This window comes from Tupaia chinensis, unplaced genomic scaffold (assembly GCF_000334495.1).
Source record: "Tupaia chinensis unplaced genomic scaffold, TupChi_1.0 Scaffold000061_1, whole genome shotgun sequence".
Taxonomy (NCBI): Eukaryota; Metazoa; Chordata; class Mammalia; order Scandentia; family Tupaiidae; genus Tupaia; species Tupaia belangeri.
In genome coordinates this window covers 916,388-938,510 of record NW_006159519.1, presented here as the reverse complement: position 1 = coordinate 938,510, position 22,123 = coordinate 916,388, and the positions used below count along the sequence as shown (strand labels likewise).

The window sequence follows — 22,123 nt, the reverse complement described above, 5'->3', positions numbered from 1 at the left end:
GTCCTTTCTCTCGCACTCCTGGGCAACAGTACCACACCTTCTCTCTTCTACTCAACTTGTAGTTCATTTTATTACTTTCGTTGACCAGATGGGGGCGCTCAGAGAGAGCTTCACAGCCACCTCTGCCTTGCTCCTTGGGAGCAACGTCCCCAACTCTTACCACAGGTGGGCTGTCTGGGCTTTTTTCTTTTCTTTTTTTTCCTTTTTTAAGGTTTTGGCCATAGGGTGTATGCATTCTCTGGAGAGACCCAGAGAAAGGGAAAGTGAGAAATACACCCTACCCTTGGGGTGATGGCCACACTGCAGTCCCTTCTCCTCTAGCCTCTTCTCAGGATACTGGGCATGCATGCACACACACACACACACCCAGTGTGATCCTCAAGTCTGGGACTCGAATCACACAGCTGGCCACGTGGGAGTCTAGTGCCTTAACCACCCCGCCGCCTGCTGGCATCCCGTCTGGGCTTTGATCCAGCAAAGTTCATCCCTAGGTTTCTCTAGGAGCACCATTTACACTATATTTATTTATTTTTTTAGAGAGATTTTTGCTATAGGGCATGTGTGCTCACCAGACACACACACACACAGAGAGAGAAAGTGAGAAATCATCCCCCATGGGGAACGGCCACGCTGCAATTTCTTCTCCTCCATTTTCCTCTTGGGATTTTGGGCACACATATGTGCCTGGTGTGAGTTTCAAACTGCCAGGTCTGGGACTCAAACAGTGGTTGGTCATGTGGGAGTCCAGTGCCTTAACCACTATACCTGCTGGCCCTACATTGTATTTCACATTTCTCTTTTTATTAGATCAGTCCACACCACATGCCAATATGTCATATCATCCAGTAAACAACGACAATGCTGTCCACTGCTCCCTCCTCCTGGTCGTTTGCCTTTGCAGTTGTGTTCTCAGGAGACTTCTCTGTGCTTGGGGTCTCCTCCCTCCTCCCTCACTCTCTCAATCAGGCTTTCCTCTCCAAATCCCACAGAAAGCCTTTTCAAGGCCTCCAGTGATCTCATCTAATGGGTACAAAATCTCGTGGTCAGTCCTCAGTCTTCCTTATCTGGGTGAAGCTATCGCTAGCACTTGGCACAGTTAATCTTTTCTTTTTTTTTTTACAGAGGTTTATTTAACTTTATTTATTTTGATTTGATCAGAGAGAGGCAGAGTGAGAGAGTGAGTGTGAGAGTGTGAGTGTGTGTGAGAGAGAGAGAGAGAGAGAGAGGGGAAGTAAGAAAGCAAACTGCCAAGTCCAGGACTCAAACCGCAGTCGACCATGTGGGGGTCCAGCACCCTCAGCCACCATGCCACCTGCCGGCCCCGGCACAGTTAATCTTTTTAAAAATATTTGCCAGATGGCACATGTATACTCACCAGAGAGAGACAGAGAGACAGAGAGGGAGGAAACATCCCCTTAGGCAATGGTCATGCTGCAGTCCATTCTCCATTTCTCTGTCCTATCAAGATTTGGATCAGGGGACCAGCAGGTGGCATGGTGGTTAAGGCGCTGGACACTCCCACTCCCTATGGCTGACCACAGTTCGAGTCCCAGGCTGACCACATGGGAAGGTTCCAGGCTTGTATCTAGAGACCTCTTAATTCATTGGCCACACATATGCCCCATGATGTGGGACTGGTTCAGCTGGGAGTGATTATGGCATGAAAGCCCTACTGGGGACCTCTTTCTTTCTGTTATTCTCTCTCTTTGACTCATTTAAAAAAAGAAAATAAGAAAGAAATAAACATTTTCTTAAAAAAAATTATATATGGGTGCTATTTTAAATGGGCTGGTCTAGTAGTATATATTTGAAAATTGATAACTGAGACTTAAAAGAGTGAGCCCCAAGAAGATGTGAGTGGGCAAGGAATATTCAGGACAGAGGATCTGCAAGTGCAAGCTTCTATGAAAAGAGCAAGATCTGGGACCAGCAGATGGTGTAATGGTTACATTGCTAGACTCCCACATAGTCTACCTCAGTTCGAATCCCAGACCTGGAGGCTTAAACTCACATCGGAGTGTGTGTGTGTGTGCCCAAAATCCCTCAAGGAGAATGGAGGAGAAGGGATTGTAGCATGGCCATCCCCCCTACGGGGTGATTTCTCTCTTTCTGTCTCTCTGTTTCTGTCTTTTTGGTGAAGGCACGTGCCCTGTAGGAAAAACAACAACAACAACAAAACAACAAAAAGCAAAACTCTAACAAAAAAAGATTTGGGTCACCATGTACACAGACCCATATGGCCAGCATGGTTTTTAAGCTTCTGCAGCCAGAATTCCACTTATAGGCCACGTGGGATCCAGCTCCCTTAACCACTAGGCTACAGGGCCAGCCCAGCTTTGAATTTTTTAAAAATACTTATTTATTTAATTCCATTTATTATTACTATTATTTTTTAATTTGAACAGATAGAGATCAAGAGAAAGAGAAATGGAAAGGGAGAAAGCAAGCCGCCAGGTCCAGGACTTGAACTGCTATTGGCCATGTGGGAATTCAGCACCTTAAACCACCATGCCACTTGCCGGCCCCCCAGCTTTTGATTTTTTCTTTTTTTTTTGGAGAGGTTTTTGCTATAGGGTGTGTGCGCTTGCCAGACAGAGACAGAGACAGAGAGGCAGAAAGCGAGAAATCACCCCCCAGGGTGGATGGCCACATCACAGTCCCTTCTCCTCCATTCTCCTCTCGGGATCTTGGGCACGCACGCACACACGCCTGGCGTGAGTTTAAGCCACTGGGTCTGGGACTCAAACTGCGGTAGACTACGTGGGAGTCAAGTGATATAGCCATTATACTAACTGCTGGTCAAAACAAGCTTTTGATTTTAAAGGCTGCAGGGTACCTTGCACTTGTCCTGCTGCTGGCCCTCCTGGAAGCTCATGAAGGTGGCCGGCAGCCAGAACTCTGTGCCCAGACTGAGAATCGTCCCTCCCTCCATCACCACTGACAGCTGCCACCTCAGTGCTGGAGTCCCATAACCTTATTCCGTCTCGGAGGCTGTGGAAGATTTATTGGGAGTGCCTGGCAAGTGAGCAGCACGAGGTCTCCCTGTGGAGGCTCCTTCGCAACAGCTGGAACACGAATGCTGCCATACGCCCAGGTTCTGGTCAGCCAGCAGGACGCACGCTTGTTTCAATGTCAGGCCGGAGGCCAGGCTTCATCATGGATAATGTCCCACACTCACCATTGCGTCAGGGAAGTCTGATGAACGAGAGCAAACACAATGATCCCAGCGAGCCCAGGTCATAAGCAGCTGCCCGGGCCTCCACATCAATATTATTTCTCCTGTGAGCTTGACTGAGTTGCTGATCCTTGGAGAGACCACCTCTCAGGCTGTCTTTGACATGCTTACCACAATTGAATAGCAGGGTGAATGGCAGCTAGTGGGCTTAAGGGAAAGCAATCTGCCCACTGCTTCCACTTTTATGCAGCGTGTTGGTGGAGGCTCTGTGATAAAATTAAAAACAAAATTTGCAGCATAAATTGCAATGGGTATCCCCCTCCCCCCCTTAATTGTTAGTTTTGCTACGGGGCATGTGAATTTGCCAGGGAGAGACAGAGGAAAAGTGAGAATGGCCACTTTGCAATCTCTTCTCCTCCATTAATTTTCCTCTTAGGATTTTGGGCACACATTCACATGCATCCAGTGTGTTTTTCAAGTTGCTGGGGCCAGGACTCGCACTATGCAATTAGCCATGTGGGTTTCTGTCTGTTTAACCATCACCTCACTGGTCCACAGTGGATACTTTGTGATATTCTTGGGCTGGAGGCCTGCAGGGATAATAAAAGAAGAGAAATAGAAGAAATTTATAAGCTTAAAAAGATTTTCTTTTCTTATTTTTTTTACATTTAATCACTGTACATCTTTACAGCGTACAAAATGATTTTCTCCGGGACGAATGCATTGTATCTTAGTCCCATCAAAGATGGTGCCATAACCATTATCAACAAACCATTCTCCATTTTTATGTTTGTTAAATATTTTGCTTGGGATCAGCACTTGGTGTAATGGCTATGTCGCTGGACTCCCATGTAGTCGATCACGGTTTGAGTCCCGGACCCGGTGGCTTAAACTCACGCCTGGCATATGTGTGTGCGTGCCCAAGATTCCGAGAGGAAAATGGAGGAGAAGGGACTGTGACGCGGCCATCCCTCCCTAGGGGGTGTGATTTTTTGCTTTCTGTCTCTCTGTCTTCCTCTGTCTTTCTGGCGAGCGATTATGCCCTATAGCAAAAACCTTTCAAATATTTTTTTTTGCTTTTTTTCTTGATAATATTTTTATACATAACATTTAGTGTAAAACATTTTGCTACAAACATGTGAAACAGAATTTGCTGATGTGTGTTGAGTAATTTGGGTGGGAAGCCCAGAACAAACTGATTCGCAAACAGTGGGTTCCGGCGGCCTTCAGAGCTGCTCATGTGGGAGGCAGAGGACAGCAGACACATTGTCTACAGATGATCTAAAAACGATGATGAAACTGATTGGAAGTAGGTGCAGTATTTATTTTCACTGTATGCCTACAGTTCTAGACCATGGTAGCAATAAATTCCCCCTCCAGCACATTTCTGGGTCTAAATTCTAAACAATTGCTGCAGTTACTGTTGAATTTTAATAATACATGTATAAGCCTCAACTCAGCACATTCTGTTACTTCTCTAACAAACCCTGTATTTTATATGGAAGTTAGTTTAGCAAATTCCATTACTTCCTGGGCCCCTGACACACACCCTTTCATTGTGACAGTAAGTTTCTAATAGTTCAGAATTATCCAAACTCTCATCTTGGGAGCAGCTTTTGTCTGCAGCCCCGGCATTTACACCGTAGGTCCCACATAAACAAGATAGCACAGAGATTTTAAAGACTAAGATAGCAGACTTAAGTCCGTTCTACCATTCCGCAAAATGACTGGGAGTTTGCAATTGTGTGGAAATTTTACAACAGTGAAATAGTGTGAGTTATGAAGGCTGGTTATTTTTGTCTGACTAGTACCTATTTTAGTTCCCACAGGGAGTGTTTTATTGAACTTAGATAATGATGAAATTGAAATATATTATTATTTTGATTTAACCATTATCAACAAACCATTCTCCATTTTTATGTTTGTTAAATATTTTGCTTGGGATCAGCACTTGGTGTAATGGCTATGTCGCTGGACTCCCATGTAGTCGATCACGGTTTGAGTCCCGGACCCGGTGGCTTAAACTCACGCCTGGCATATGTGTGTGCGTGCCCAAGATTCCGAGAGGAAAATGGAGGAGAAGGGACTGTGACGCGGCCATCCCTCCCTAGGGGGTGTGATTTTTTGCTTTCTGTCTCTCTGTCTTCCTCTGTCTTTCTGGCGAGCGATTATGCCCTATAGCAAAAACCTTTCAAATATTTTTTTTTGCTTTTTTTCTTGATAATATTTTTATACATAACATTTAGTGTAAAACATTTTGCTACAAACATGTGAAACAGAATTTGCTGATGTGTGTTGAGTAATTTGGGTGGGAAGCCCAGAACAAACTGATTCGCAAACAGTGGGTTCCGGCGGCCTTCAGAGCTGCTCATGTGGGAGGCAGAGGACAGCAGACACATTGTCTACAGATGATCTAAAAACGATGATGAAACTGATTGGAAGTAGGTGCAGTATTTATTTTCACTGTATGCCTACAGTTCTAGACCATGGTAGCAATAAATTCCCCCTCCAGCACATTTCTGGGTCTAAATTCTAAACAATTGCTGCAGTTACTGTTGAATTTTAATAATACATGTATAAGCCTCAACTCAGCACATTCTGTTACTTCTCTAACAAACCCTGTATTTTATATGGAAGTTAGTTTAGCAAATTCCATTACTTCCTGGGCCCCTGACACACACCCTTTCATTGTGACAGTAAGTTTCTAATAGTTCAGAATTATCCAAACTCTCATCTTGGGAGCAGCTTTTGTCTGCAGCCCCGGCATTTACACCGTAGGTCCCACATAAACAAGATAGCACAGAGATTTTAAAGACTAAGATAGCAGACTTAAGTCCGTTCTACCATTCCGCAAAATGACTGGGAGTTTGCAATTGTGTGGAAATTTTACAACAGTGAAATAGTGTGAGTTATGAAGGCTGGTTATTTTTGTCTGACTAGTACCTATTTTAGTTCCCACAGGGAGTGTTTTATTGAACTTAGATAATGATGAAATTGAAATATATTATTATTTTGATTTTTCTAGAGGGTGTGTGCACTTGCCAGAGAGTGAAGGAAAGCGAGAAATCACCCCCCTTGGGGCACAGTCCTGCTACAAATCCCTTCTCCTCTGTCTCTTCTTTCTTCCAGGATTTTGAGCGTGTACTTAACATTTGCCCCGTGTGTTTCTCAAGTCACCAGGATCTGGGTCTCACACCCTGTCGTCATCTATGTGGGGTCCAACTGCCCTGGCCACCAAGCCATAGGCTGGCCTGAAACGTATTATTTTATAAAATGTTAACTGCTTTACCTTTAAGGGCCAGTGACTCATGGTAAAATAGAACTCTCTGGGATGCTGACCCATATGGGGAGTTCCATGATCCAATCCGGAGACCTTTGAATATGCTGGGCACTTGTGTGTCCATGTTCGGGGCTGGTTGAAGCTAGCGTGGAGTGTGGCATCAGGACCCACAGTGAGGAGGGCTGCTGTTCTCTGTCTCCGTGTCAATCCATTTCGTTTGTTCATGAAAGAAATGAGCTTTAAAAAATGTTAACTGTTTTCAATATAAATAATGATCTGAAAAATTAATAATTATTACTGATTACCAAAAGCAAACATGGAGGGTGGAGAAGAAGAGTAGCAAGGATGATATACTCAGGGCCGGCAGGTGGTGTGGTAGTTAAGGGTGCTGGACTCTCACATGACTGACCATGGTTCAAGTCCCAAACCTGGCAGCTTGATTTTTTACTTTCTTTCATTCACTCACTCTGCCCCTTTCTGGTCAAATTAAAATAAATGAAGTTGAATAAAATATTTCTTTTAAAAAAAAAGACTCAATAATATACTCCAGGGCCAGATACGTTTGGAATATTGTCACCTCTGAGCCTTCACCCCTTTTTTTGAGCCATTCTCTGGACGAAGGGACTGGGTTAACGGCACCTACTCATAGGCCAGTTGTGAGTTCAGATGGTGTGTTTGGAAAAGGAGGTGGGTGAGAATGGTGAGCCCTCGCTGGGCCTGCACTGAGCCCTCCACATGCCGTGCTGCGTGGAGTCCACATGCCGTGCTGCGTGGAGTCCACCTGCACCATACTACCCATTTCACCTGATCCGCCCACCTTAGGAATCATGTCCTTTCCATCCTCTGGCTCTGATTGGCTGTGTCTGAGATGCCCTGGCATGAGGGGAGGAAAGAGCAGAGTGAAACCAGGTCCCTGTCTGCTCCCCTGCCTGCATCGTGCACTTTAAACAAATAGTTCCTGCTTGTGGTCCTGTCTGTCCTGGTGACCCTCCTTCCTCCTGCCCTTTAGTCCCGGAGCGGTAATGTACACCCAGCCTCACCCCCACCAGACCTTATACGGGCTCAGGGCACAACACTGTCCACATCCGCTCCTTATTCCTTTATTATTTGCTGCAAATTGCCCACCCATGTCCTTTCTGTCCTCTGTTGCTCACCATTACACTGAGGGCTCGGTCCTCACAGCCCCTAGGTAGAGAAAGACATCACTGAGCTTGTTTTATTCAGGCAGGGACATCAAGGCCACCATAGGCTGTCTTATCAAAGATGCACTTATTCGAGCCTGCCCATAGTGCACTGGAAGCTGGATCCCTAGTCGCTGACCATAGTTCAAATCCTGGGCCAGGTGGCTTAAGAAATATACTGAGGCCTAGCTCTGTTTGGCGCTTTGGATCCTTTTCCATCCGTTTGTACAGGTGCTCTTCAGCAACCCAGCTGCCAAGATGGTGAAGCAGATTGATAGTATGAATGCTTTGCAGGAAGCCCTGGAAGGTGACAGAGAAAAGCTTGTAGTAGTTGACTTCTTGGCCATGTGGTATGGGCCTTGCAAAGCGATCAAGCCTTTCTTTCATTTCCTCTCTGAAAAGTATTCCAATGTTCTGTTCCTCGGAAGTAGGCATGGATGACTGTCAGAGTGTGAAGTCAAATGCATGCCCGCCTTCCAGTCTTTTTTTTTTTTAAAGGAGTAAAAGATGGGTGAATTTTCTGGAACTAATAAGGAAAAGCTTGAATTCACCATTAACAAATTAATCATATTTTCTGAAACCATAACCTGCCATCAGCTATTTAAAACTTGTAATTTTTTTATTTACAAAAAGTGTGAAGTATAGGGACCAGCAGTTAGCGTAATGGCTCCCACGTAGTCGACCACGGTTCGAGTCTCGGACCCGGTGGCTTAAACTCACGCTGGGTGCGTGTGCGTGCGTGCCCAAGATCCCGAGAGGAGAAGGGATTGCGGCGTGACCATCCCCCCTGGGGGGTGATTTCTCGCTTTCTGTCTCTCTGTCTCTCTCTGTCTGTCTGGCGAGCGCACGCGCCCTATAGCGAAAACCTCTCCAAAAAAAAAAAGTGTGAAGTATAGAGACTTTATACACAACTGCTATCTGATTATAAATGATAATGAAATATTAAGTCTACTCTTTAAAAAAAAATAGAAACATGCTGAGTCATGTAAATGCATGCTCCAAATCCTGACAGGATGGAAAAATGGAGAAGGGACTGTGTTGTGACCATCCCCGTTAGCGATGCTTTCTCTCTCTCTCTCTTTGAGGAACACATGTCTCTTGACAATAATAATAATAATAATAATGATAATAAAAGATGGATAGCTTCTAAATCACTGAATCAAAATATGAATAAAATCTGTCTGATTCCAGACAGATGTGAATGTGGATACTACATTCATTGCCTTCAGCCTGCCCAGTATTTTACGTGTGCTATCTCATTATAGTCACACAACAGCCTGTATTGTGGGTATTACTTCCTCACTTTTATAAAGGGAAGGAGGTGAGAAGAGTGAGAGATTTGTTTATGCGCCACCTTGTTCCAGAAAAAAAATTGACATAGCCTACAATAAGATATATAGTAACATAAAGCCAAATGAGGGTAGAAAATCATCAAGTAAAAATTAGAAGATGAAGAATGGGTAAATAATCTGGTTGCCACTGGTCTTATTGGAAGTTGAGTTATAACATAAATTCCACGAATATACAAACCTGAACACCAGGCAGCTACCTAATAAGTATGAAATACTTAAAAAGATGTTAGCGAGCAATCGATAATATTAAATCTGAGCCTAATGAATATTGCGTAACGACTTGTATATTAACAAAGATTGTATATTGTATAAAGACTATGTTGCGAGAAGTGTGAAAGTTGTCGAAATGAAGTCATCAGCACAGCAAAGGAAATAGAGTGAAGAGAAACCATCAGAATGGGAGAAAATATTTGTAACCTATGCTTCAGATAAGGGATTAATAACGAGGATATATAAGGAACTGTAGCAGCTTACCTGCAAAAAAAGACAATCCAATTTAAAAAATGGGCAAATGAGCTGAAAAGATAACTCCCCAAGGAAGACATATAAATGTTCAAAAAGCATATGAAAACATGCTCAACATCTCTTATCATAAGAGAAATGAAAATCAAAAACCAAAATGAGGGGACCAGCAGGTGGCATGGTGGTTAAGCCACTGGATACTCCCACATGACTGACCACAGTTCGAGTCCCGGGACCTGGGGGCTTGCTTTCTCACTTGCTCTCTGTCTGTCTGTCTGTCTGTCTCAGGTCAAATGAAAATAAATGAAGAAATAAACAAAATTTAAAAAAATGAGATACTACTTAACTCTAGTTAGGATGGCTATGAGAAAAAAAATCAAAAACAACAAAGAACAAGTGCTGGCAAGGGTGTGGTGGAAGGGAACCCTCCTATACTCTTGGTGGAAATGTAAATCAGCACAGCCACTGTGGAAAGCAATATGGAGGTTCCTCAAAAACCTACGAATACAACTACCTTACAACCCAGTAATAACACTCCTGGGTATTTACCCAATGGTTAGGAAAACATACGGTTGGAAAGACACTTGCTCATCCATGATCACTGCAGTATTATTCGTAATTGCTAAGGCATGGAACCAACCTAAATGGCGAAGAATGAATGACTGGCCTGAAAATATGTAGTACGTATATACTATGTACTACCACTAAGCCATAAAAAAGAGACCCTGCTATTTGGTACAAATGAGACTACAGAAGATTTAATGCTAAATGAAGCAAGCATGACTATGAAAGACAGACATTGTATGTCCCTGCTCAATATATACCAGATGGCAGACACCGAAAGATTGGAAGATATCAAAGATGGCAACGTGTCGATACCAGAGACTGTACAGGAGCGCGTGTATAGTGGGGGATGGAAGGATGGGGTTCAGGAAAAATAAATCATTTAACAGACATGAGAATGGAAAGTTATCTGTTGAAGATAATGTATTTGGTAATATCTTTGACTTGACATGCAATGCATACATGCTTTGAAAAATCACATGCAATAAAGATATATAATGATTAAATATAAAATTTTAAAAAGTTTTTCTAAAAAATAGCGTCATTTGTGTCAATTGGTGTTAAGCCCTGGCTAAACCAGGCTGAGGGAGGCCAGAATGGGGTAGCTCTGATGCAAGTATGCCTGATAACCAGAATGGTCACAAGAACCACTTCTGTGACGACATCTGCCTGTGCACAGGGTAACAATACTGATGCCAACACGCTGTCAATAAAAGGGTGGCGTCTGCTCACCCTCAGTACCAATCCCAAACAGCGATGTAGTCTCCCTCCTCATTTGTGGTGTTTACCTTTAAACCATCCTGAAATCCATACAACACCAGTGCACCTAACTGAGGCAACTTGGATGGTGGGGCATCCGGGTGGCCGACTTCAACCTTGGGCCAAATAAAGTTTATCTTTACATACTTGACCTCCATTTCTCTTTTAGGTCAACAGGAGTTTCATGGTCTTTGTCTACATAACACTGCTACCACACAAAAAGGACAAAGGAAGGGAGGGGGAAGGGTAGAGAGGAAGTGGTGGGGTGGGAGGTGAGTGTCATACTCCATATTGACAAGTTTATATTGTTCATTGGCCAGCATAAGAAACTTTAATACATTACAGATTGCCTTCATACCTTCTCAACCTTAATGACAATGGAATTTTTGCAAGGAGAGTTGTCTTTTATAATGAAAGGGGATGACTATGTTTAAATAGCAGGCTGATCTCTTAGCTGTCTGTTTTGAGACAACCTTTGCTGAGGCGACTGGGACACCAGGCACAAAGCTTTTTTTCCCTCTCTGCTGGAATCAGTACTATCATTCTGAACTTTCGTACTTTTCAGAACACGTCACTGTATTCCTCAGGCTGAGGACAACTTTGACCTCTCACTTAAGGCTCCAGCCTTCTGGAGGTCAAAGTGCATGATTGCAAAAGCTTTGTGACATAGACCTAGTCTTGTACATCGTAATGCTTTGCTGAAGTATGGAGAAACAGTATTCTCATATATCTTTAAAATATCTGAGTTTTGCTCCAATTCGAATACAATATTGTACTGAAGTACCATTCAAGATCACCTTGGTCAAAGCTATTTTGCTCAGGATGAATCAAGCAAATATGCATAGACAGTTATTTTTTCACTTATATAGAACTTTTTTTTTTAGGCTATCACCAGGCAAACAACTAACATCTTCATATGACAAAATCAAGGCCCAGAGAGGGGGAGTAAGTTACCCATGGTCACAGCAAGTGGTGCCAAGCCAGTCTAGCTCTTCTTTCTTGAGCCAGACCTGCCTCCCTCTCTTTTTAAGAGGTTTTTGCCTTAAGGTATGCTTAATTAAGTTAAAGATTTAATTTAAAAAAACCCCAGATTTTAGGTTGCTCTAGTTTAGTTGTCCTCCCAGATGCACGTGCTCAGACTTGGTTGTATCATAAAGGTGTTAAGTGAAACCTTAATCCCAAGGTCGGTCTGTAGGGTATGATAAGGTCATTAGAGTGGGGCCCCTATGACTGAGTTCTGGTGTGTTTATTAAAGAGGAAAGGAGACCAGAGCAGGCAGAAGTATACAGACAGCTGCTCTACCCAAGATTCATGCCCTTCACCATGCTGTAGCCTCACCAGAAGTTGGCCCCCAGATCTCTGCTCCCCAAACCATGAGCTGAATAATCCTCTATTCTTTTTTTTCCCCCTTAATTTGCCAGAGGGCACATACGCTTGGGAGGAAGAGACAGAGAGAGAGAGTGTGTGTGTGTGTGTGTGTGTGTGTGTGTGTGTGTGTGTGAGAGAGAGAGAGAGAGAGAGAGAGAGAGAGAGAGGGAAAGCATCCCTCATGGAGGATAGGCACACCACAATTCCTTCATTTTTCCCACCTGAAAGGATTTTGCACACGTGCACACGTGTGAATGCACACATGCGCGCATGCATGCGTGCACACACACATACACTACTCCTGTGTTTTTAAAGTTTCCAGGTCTGGTGCTTGATCTGCATAGTCATTTGGGATCCAGCCGCCTTAACTACCACACCACTGGCTGGTCCAATAAATCTCTATTCTTTTTAAGAATTATTTTATCTAACTTTATTTATTTTAATTTGACCAGAGTGGGGCAGACAGAGAGAGAGAGAAAGAGAAGGAAATTAAGAAAGCCACTAAATCCGGAATTCCAACCATGGTCGGCCCTGTGGGAGTCCAGCATCTTCAATCACCATGCCACCTGCTGGCCCCATATATCTCTATTCTGTGAATCACCCAGTTTCAGATACTTCTGTTGGCAGCGCAGTAGTGGACTAAGACAGATGTCTACCTGAGCTTTAGTATCAGAGATAGAAATACTAATAAGACACAGTTCCAACCCTCCAAAACTCATGACACAGAGCAGAAAGACAAACCTCAAACCCATAACTCTGTGAATACAATAATGTCACACTGGAATTGAAGATCTGCGTGAACTGTTGAGAAAAAGCAATTTGTTCTTGGGACAGGGCATTAGCTGTGAAGAGTAGCAGCAAAAAAGCTCCAATGACAATAAAGATACTTAAACAGCTTTGGAAGTCGAGTGAGGGTTTGGTAGGCTCAGGGAGTAAGAAGCACCTGCTCGCTGACTCAATTGTCTCATCAACCAGAACCCTGAACACTCTTATTCTGGGCCTGTACCTCCTTTCACATCAGCCCCTGTTCTTGCCCTCCCCACCTCTATCACATCATGACTTATTACACTCACATTTTCACCAGAAAAGTAATGGCTCACATTTGTCTTTTCCAAAGATATGGGCAATTCCAAAGGAAAAAAAAAATCTAGTGATAAAATTCCTTATTAAAATATCTTTTTGAAGCTTTTTGCTCTCTAGGCGAAAATATCTAAACATTTTGGGAGCAGTAGATGGCATAGTGGTTACCTCAGTCCACAGCTGGACTGTGTTTCCAGTCCTGGACCTGGCTGCTTCAAATTCATGCTGGGCAATCTCCCGAGAGGAGAATGGAGGAGAAGGGATTGCAGTGTGACCCATCCCCCCCTGGGGGGGAGAGTGTTGTGATTTCTTGCTTCCTCTCTCTCTCTCTCTGCACGTGCCCCATAGCAAAAATCTCTCTCTCTAAAAAAAAAAAAAAAAGTAATAAAAAGGACGAAAAAAATCTAAACATTTTAGACAATGGATTAAGAAAATAGAAGGAAATGCAAAGCATCTATAAACTCATGAATCCAGAGATAACCACTGTTAACCTAGTGGATAACCTTATAGTTTTTTCCTTTTTTCTCCTAAAATGGGATTATGCAACATGTGCTATTTTTTTATGTGATTTTTTCCTATCAAAACACATAATTAAAATCTCTCCACATATAAAATATCCTTGCTAATTTCACTATATGACATATTTGGATACTTATACTGACTGACATTTTTGCTATTAAAAATAGCATTTCATTACATCTCCTTGAAGTTATGTCTTTATGAAATTATGGCTAGTTCCTGAAGGCAAATTCTTAGAATAAAAGGCAGGCAATATTATGTGGCCTTAGGTGGAAAATGCCACATCGTCACCTGGAAAATTTATACTGCCATGGGTGCCCAAGAGTGCATTCTTTAGCTTTTCCTTAACTGGGGGCATTATCACTTATTTTAATCTTTTCCATTTTGGGAGACCATAAATCTCATTATTGCTTTAACTTGTATTCAAGAGGTTAAAGTATTTCCTCTGTTTCTTTGGAACTTATATTTCACATTAAGTGAACTGTCCATTTATTTCTTTTGCCATTTTTTTAGTCAGTTGAATATTTCTTTTTTTTTCTTTCAAGAATTATTTTGTTTATTATTATTTAAAAAATTTCCTACAGGGCAAATGTGCTCACCAGAGAGAGAGAAAGTGAGAAAGCAAGCTGCCAGGTTCAGGTCTTAAACTGCAATTGGCCATGTGGGAGTCCAGTGCCTTAACCACCATGTCACCTGCTAGCCCATCAATTGCATGTTTCTTTCTATTTTAAAAAAGAATTATTTATTTAATTCCATTATTATTATTATTATTATTATTATTATTATTATTATTTTAAATTTGACCAGACAGAGACAGACAGAGAAAAGGAAAGTGATAAAGCAAGCCACCAGGTCTGGGACTCTAACCATAGTCAGCCATGTGGGAATCCAGCGCCTTTAACCACCATGCCACCTGCTGGCCCCATGCATATTTCTTATAGAAAGTGCTTTTTGTATGTTAATAATATTAACTATTTCTATCATAAAGATTGAAAATTTTTTTTGTTTTCTAATTTTCTTTTTGGCTTTAGAAATTTGTATATCTAGATATCAGTATTCTGGGATCTGTATAGATGTTTTAGTTCCATATGGTCAAATCTTCATATATAGCCAAATATATTTCTTCTCTTATAGAGATATCAATCTTATTAAATTTGAAGACATTGATATAGTAAAAAATTCTTTCACTAGTAGAACAGCCTTATCTTCTGTACAAAACCTGACAAGGTTGAAGTATTTCATTTTAGTATTTTATTTAGAAATGTTGCAACTGAGGAGCGTTTTTGGTATTTTGCCTTTTTAAAAAATTTTTAAACCAGATTTTGATATCTGGGTATGTTAACTGCATGAAGTAAATTGGAAAGCAGTTCATTTTTCTTTTTTTAAAAGGTTTTGCCATAGGGCACATGCACTCACTGGAGAGACAGAGAGAGACAGTGAGAGGGAAAGTGAGAAATTACTTCTCTGGGAGGATGGCTGCTCCCTTCTCTTCCATTCTCCTCCGGGATTTTGGGCATATACACAATACACATGATTGACATGAGTTTCAAGTAGCAGGGTCCAGGATTCAAACCATGGTCAGCCAGCTAGAAGTCCAATGCCTTAGCCACCATGCCATCTGTTGATCCCTCATCTTCTTAACATTGGTATAATTTCAATAAATTGGAAATTATCAAGTTTGTTTTTTAGAGAGAGATTTTTACTATAGGGCATGTGCATTTGCTAGAGAGACAGAGAGAGAGAGAAAGTGAGCAATCACCACCCAGGGGGGAATGGCTGTGCTGCAGTCTCTTCTCATTCATTCTCCTGTAGGGATCTTGGGCATGCATGCACATGTGCCTGGCATGAGTTTTAAGCCATCAGGTCTGGGACTTGAACTGTGATTGACTATGTGGGAGTCCAGTGACGTAACCATTCTGCCATCTGCTAGTCCCTCAAGTGTTTAAAAGTTTAAAATGTTTCAGCTTTCAACCAATACTTGGGCCAGTTAGAGACAGAAATGTGAAGGTGGTAATTTTCAAATAATATTTTTTCAGTATCTTCCAAGAGTGATAATTTATTGTATCTCTTAAATCTTTCCTTGTAGACAATGTGTCTTTCTATAATATCAGTATTTTTCAATATTAAAGGGTAGGCTAATTCATAGTATTCTTTTATAACTGCTTAATCTCTTCCTTTATCTTAATTGTATAGGGTTTCTTTAAAAAACTAATGGAGAGGGCCAGCAGGTGACGTGGTGGTTAAGGTGCTGGGCACTCCCACACAGCCAACCACGGTTCGAGTCCTGGACATGGTGGCTTGCTTTCTCTCTCTGTTTCTCTGTGTGTCTCTATGGTCAAATGAAAATAAAATGAATAAATGAATAAAAGTTAAAAACAAAAAGAACTTGCCACAAATAGCACCATTAACTTAGAGTCTAATTAAAAAAAAAAAAGCTAATGGAAAATGCTATGTTTGGATTTCAAAATATTTTGCACCAGAATAAACTCATCTCTAGATTTATTTATCTTCACCATTGCAACTTTGCACCCTTTGACCTACTTCTCATTTTTCCTCCTGACTCACGTCTGGTAAACTACCTTTCTATTCTGTTTTTATGTATTCAGCTTATTTTTTCCTATGCAGTCTTTCTCTTTCTGTAAGTGGCTTGTTTCACTTAGCGGAATGTCATTCAGGTTCATCCATGCACAAACGGCAAGATTTCCTTCTTTTTATTTTTAATTGTATTTATTATTATTTTTTCAGCCTGATCTGAGATTGACAGAGACAGAGAGAAAGGGAAAGTGAGAAAGCAAGCTGCCAGGTCCAAGACTTGAACCATGGTTGGCCATGTGGGACTTCAGCGCCTCAACCACCTCACCACCTGCTGGCCTTAGAGTTACTTCTTTTTATAGTCAGAATAGTATTTCATTATGTGTAGGAGAGGTCTTCAAAAGGTTGTGGGAAAATGCATATTATGGAAAAGCTATGCATGCGTTAAAAAAAAAGTTTGTTTTTGCACTGAAGTAAACTGTGCTTTAATTTTATTTTTCCATGAACTTCTTGAAGTCCCTTTATATGCTCCACTTTTTCTTTATTCATTCATTCACTGAAGTACACTTAGCTCGTTGAGGTATCTTGCTATTTTGAACAATGCCGAAATGAACATGGACGTACAGGTGCCTCAACATGCTGATTCCTCTCCTTTGGATCTCTACCCAGTAGTGGGCTGGCCCGATCATATCGTAGTGCTATTTTTAGTTCATCGAGGAACTGTCACCCTGCTTTCCATAATGCCTGTACTAATTTACATTACAAATTCACACCAAGGCATGTGAGTTCCTTGTTCTTCACATCCTTCCAGTGCTGATAGTTAATGTCTTTTTGATGACAGTCATCCTAACAGGTGTGAGATGGTATCTCATCATGATCAAAGATTTATCTACTTTATAGTTCTTGATTGCAGCTCTCAGTCTCACTGCTTTTGTGCTTTTTAATTGACATCATCTTCTGTCTGTGATGCCTTCCTCCTGCTTTCTTAAGTGGAGGGTTTTGCCTTTTCCCATCTACAGTTAAATGTTTATCTAGCTCATTAATTCAAACATTTTTAATGTATTTACTTCTAGTCTATTTAAATGATCAAAGACTGAGAACAGTCTTCTGATATCTACCACTTTTTTTTTTGTCTTTGCGTTATTCAGTGAAGAAGATTTAAGTCTCTCATGTCTTCATATCGACCATGTTTTTAGCAATACAAAATCCCTTTTTTTAAATAAAAAGAACTGTAGTTACCTAAAAGCATTCAGAATGTCAACAAAACAGCTGCAACTTTTTTTTTTTTTTTTGCAATTACAGACTGGTATTCAGTTAACAGAACAACAATTATTTCATATAAACTGCATCAGAGACAACTGAAGAGGAAACAACTGCCATCCTCCTGGAACTCGTCAGCTTTTTTCTCCTGCCTCTTCTGCAGTTCATTGTCTCTCTTCTCTTCCTTCTCTGTTAGCTTTGTCATTATGAATATTCTAAAGTCCTCATCAGACATTTCCATGAGTTTCATTGGGCTGTCTGAGGATGAAGAGGTGTTATTCTTTTCCTCAAACTTTCCTTTTTCTTTATCAGACATGGTCTCCCACTCTGTGCACCTCTGAGAAGTTGACTGAAATATCTGAGTGCTCGTTGAGCTCTTCCTGGCAAGTTTGCACAAAGAATGCATATGATGGCATTTTACCTCTTGGCTTCTTAGGATCTCCTTTGCCCATGTTCAGTTATCTTTCCTCTATGAGGCAGAGTGCCCGGCGCCCGGCCAGCTCTCACTTGCCCTGGCACTGTCTCCATGGAGCTCAATGTACTGTCTCAAATCCCTTTCTTTATCTCACTCAATTACTTTCTCTGCATTTGTTTTTGTTTTGTGTTGCTTTATTACTTAAAAAATGTATCTGTAGGGACCAGCAGGTGGTATGGTGGTTAAGGCGCTGGACATTCCCACATGGCCGACTGTGGTTCAAATACCGGACCTGGTGGCTTGCTTTCTCACTTTTCCTCTCTCTCTCTCTGTATCTCTCTCTGGTAAAATTAAAATAAATTAATGAACAAAATAAAATAAATAATTATTTTTAAAAATGTATCTGTAAGGACCAGCAGGTGGTATAGTGGTTGGAGCGCTGGAAATTCCACATGGCTGACTATTGTTTAAGTCCTGGACCTGGTGGCTTTCTCTCTCTCTCTCTGTGTGTGTGTCTGGTCAAATTAAAATAAATGAATGAATAAAATAAAAAAATGTATCTGTATTATTTTATTTTGGTTGTATTTTTTATAAGTAGGGAATATTTGGATTTTGTTTTTCAGCCAGTCTGAAAATTGTTTTTATTTTTCTAAAGAAGAGCTCAGTGCATTGGCATTTATTTCGATTTATTTGGTTACCCTCTCAGCACTTCCTCAAAGTGTCTTTGTTTTTATGTACATATGGGGGTTGAAAAGTATAATTCTTTTCCTTACTTATCATAACGATCGTGGCAGACACTCCTATAACCAAAGACAGGTCAGCAAGAAAAAAAGCATAACCGATTTATTTAATCATAGTTTTAGGTGAACTGTGAGCCTTCAGAATGAAGGTTCAGAGATACAGGAGAAGCTGTTTTTATGTTGAGGTTCAATGGAGCAGGCACAGCTGTGTAGACATGTAATTTGACAAACATGGGATGCTCTAATGGAAATAGGCTGAGTGGGGCACCCAATCACACCTGTCTGTTCTAATTCTCCTTGGTCCCTTTGTTCAAGCATTTTTCCTCCCAGGTATGGGGTGGAGTTCTTTTTGAAATGGAGGTTTCATGACCTACGATCAAGCAAGGTAGGTCAGAGAATTTCTTTATGACCAGCTGTTATATAGAAAAATGAGGTGGAGGGAGGGGATGGGGATAGCTTAGAGTAGTATTTTTAGTTTTATAGCTGGCTTTGTGGGGAAGGGTTCTGGTTTCTGTGGCCTCTCTTGGAGAAGAGGAATTCTAGCTTTTATGGCTTGCCTCTAGGGAGGACTAGGGGCAGCAGAGAGGGAGGAGGGCAGGAGAGTCAGAGAGAAGCGGTCGAAGGCTTGCACGTGGGCCCATTATTTTCCAGGCCTAAGATTTCCTTGTTCTTTCCTGCTTCCTAGGTTTGTTACAATCATCTTGTATTTTGGTGTTAAATAATCTAAATTCTTTCAACATTATGAAACATTTCTTTCCAAAGAAAACTTCTTTGGAAAAAACTTCCTTTCCAAAGAATTACGTTTTGTAACTATATGGGAACAATTATTTCAACATCAAAATCAGCCGTCACTAGTGCTGGCTTTCTTGCTCTCGACTCCTTTCCACTGTGTTCTTCATCCATGTTTGCAGACCCTGAGAAAGCGCTGACCTTGGCCCACCTTCACGGAGTCTCGGGGGATTTCACCCCCTCCTGCAGATCCTGCCGGGTAAACTCTTCTCAACCTGGCTCGTCTTCCACATAGCTTCCAAACGTTCCTCAAATGTTCTTGCAAGTTCATAGGTTTTTAAGATTCTTACCCTCTACAAAGATGTCCGCCCACTTTGGTGATTTTTCTCATGACCGTGGGAAGGAAAGGCAGTTAGATACATCAACCTGGACTTTGAAAACCTTCCACTGAAAACCTTCCTCACAAGTGGAAGGTTTTCAAAGTCCAGGTTGATGTATCTAACTGCCTTGACACTTGACTTTGAAAACCTTCCTCACAAGTGGAAGGTTTTCAAAGTCCAGGTTGATGTATCTAACTGCCTTGACACTTGACTTTGAAAACCTTCCTCACAAGTGCATTGAAAAAATAAAGATGGGCTGATCCCAGAGTGCAATGGTTAGGAGTTGTGCCGAGGAAGCTGGACCCTGTACGGTGTACTGAGGGTCAAGTCCCAGCCTGTCAGCCTTAAAACTCATGCCAGGCATGTGTGCATGTGCACATGCTCAGGATCTGGTGGGATGGAGAATTGTAGGAGAAAGGACTGAAGCATGACCAGTCCCTTTCGGAGGGTCTTTCTTTCTGTCTCTGTCTCTCTCTTCTTCTCATGCGAGACTCAAATCACACAGTCAGCTCTGTAGGATTGGACTGCCTTAATGGCCAGGCTCAGAATCAGGCCTAAAGGTTTAATTTTTAAATTTCAAAGCAATAATATACTTTCTAAATCGAATGGTTAAATATATGCACGCATAGAGAGAGAGAATCAATATATAAAGTTTATATTCAATAATATCTGAAATAGGGCAGTCCTATTGGCTTGGTGGTTAAAGGAGCTGGATCTCTCATGGCCATCTACATAGTTTGAGTCCTGGATCTGGTGGCTTGAAAAACACACTGGGTGACTGTGTGCATGCCCAAAAATCTCCAAAGAAGGAAGTGGAAGAGAAGGAACTGTGGCATGGCCATGCTCCACGGGGTGCTTTCTCTGGTTTAGTGTATGTGTTCTCTGCTAAAATTAAAAAAACAAAAACAACAAACCTAAAATGGAAACTCAAATTATTGAATTAGTTCTTTTTTCTTTCTTTTCTTCAAAACAGTGGCATTTGAGATTTGGGAAGGCAGTGAGTTCTTCAAAAGTGCTGTTTCCATAGTGATTTGTTTTGTTTTTCCATCATCTTTTTCTTTTTTTTCTTCAAAGGCATAACATAACAGAACCATAGATCTGGAAAGCACATTATTCATAAAAGGGGAAACTGGAACCAGCAGATGGCGTCATGGTTCTGTTGCTGGACGCCCACGTAGTCTACCACAGGTCTAGTGCTGGACCCGGTGACTTAAAACTCATGCCAGGCATGTGTGTGTGTGTGCCCCAAATCCTGAAAGGATATTGGAGGAAACAGGATTGCGGCATGGCCATCCCCCCTGGTGGGGGGTGATTTCTCCCTTTTTGTTTCTCTCTGGCGAGTGCACACGCCCTATACCAAAACCTCTCTTTCTAAAAGAAAAGTGGGTGGAGTAACTGAGGCCCACAGTGATAAATAGTGGCAGAGCTAGAAGAGCAGACCCTGAATAGTAATGCTTAGTCCTCCTCCTCACTCCAGGCTCTCAGCGGTAGACAATAGGCACATGACTTAAATCCTTGCTCTGCTGCCATCTTAATCCCAGCCACACTGCTGGATCACCTCCAGGTTGGGCAAAATAGCCTTGAGAATCTCATTTCAGCCATTCCACCTGCATGGATTTGCACAGCCTCCAGCCAGCCTCGGAGCCCAGAAGGCTGCTGCTTCTGGGGATGTTTTTCAGAAGAGCACTGGCACCGGAAGTGATTGCTTGGGTCTCAGAGATCTTTCACATTGCAGCCACGGGCATCAGTGCCACCGCTCCCCCCCGAAGCACATCTCAACACCCAGCAGCACGGAGCACTCCAGAGCAGTTATGTATGTGTTATCGCCCACAGAAGAATAAATGGCATGCCAAAATATCAATATTAAAATGAGTACAGCCAGAACACACAGTAAATTTATGTCCTGCAGTCTAGATAAAATATCACGGTCTCTGCCACAATCAATCATGTCACTTGAAGCAAGGACAAAGGAGACCTCATTGATGTGTCTGTCCCTCTGCGCTAGAACATTCTGTTCATTTAGATGCAGTGATCAGCAGGACAGCTGGAGCTAGTTTGAGAAATCTTCCCTCTCACGTCACCAGGGAGAGAGCTGGAGTAAATAGCCCTTCTCCAACCGACAGAAGCACAGGACTTCGAAGCCAAGCAAGAGTGGAGCGGTCGCAAGGGCCACACACCTCCCCAGGGTCTTGCTTTTCCCTTCTTGCACCCCATATCTGCTATGGGGTCTGCCACATTCTTGGCCACCATTTCTCTACCTTGATACCCTCGACCCATCATGAGCCTCTTAGAGCAAGACGTTTTGTCTTAGGGATTGCTTTTTTATC

At 42.1% G+C, this 22,123-nt stretch overlaps 1 pseudogene; it reads left to right on the top strand.

The window, feature by feature from the left end:
• The first annotated feature begins 7,500 nt into the window (after window positions 1-7,500).
• On the top strand, window positions 7,501-11,443 carry LOC102477790 (thioredoxin pseudogene; annotated as a pseudogene).
• Window positions 11,444-22,123: the final 10,680 nt, after the last annotated feature.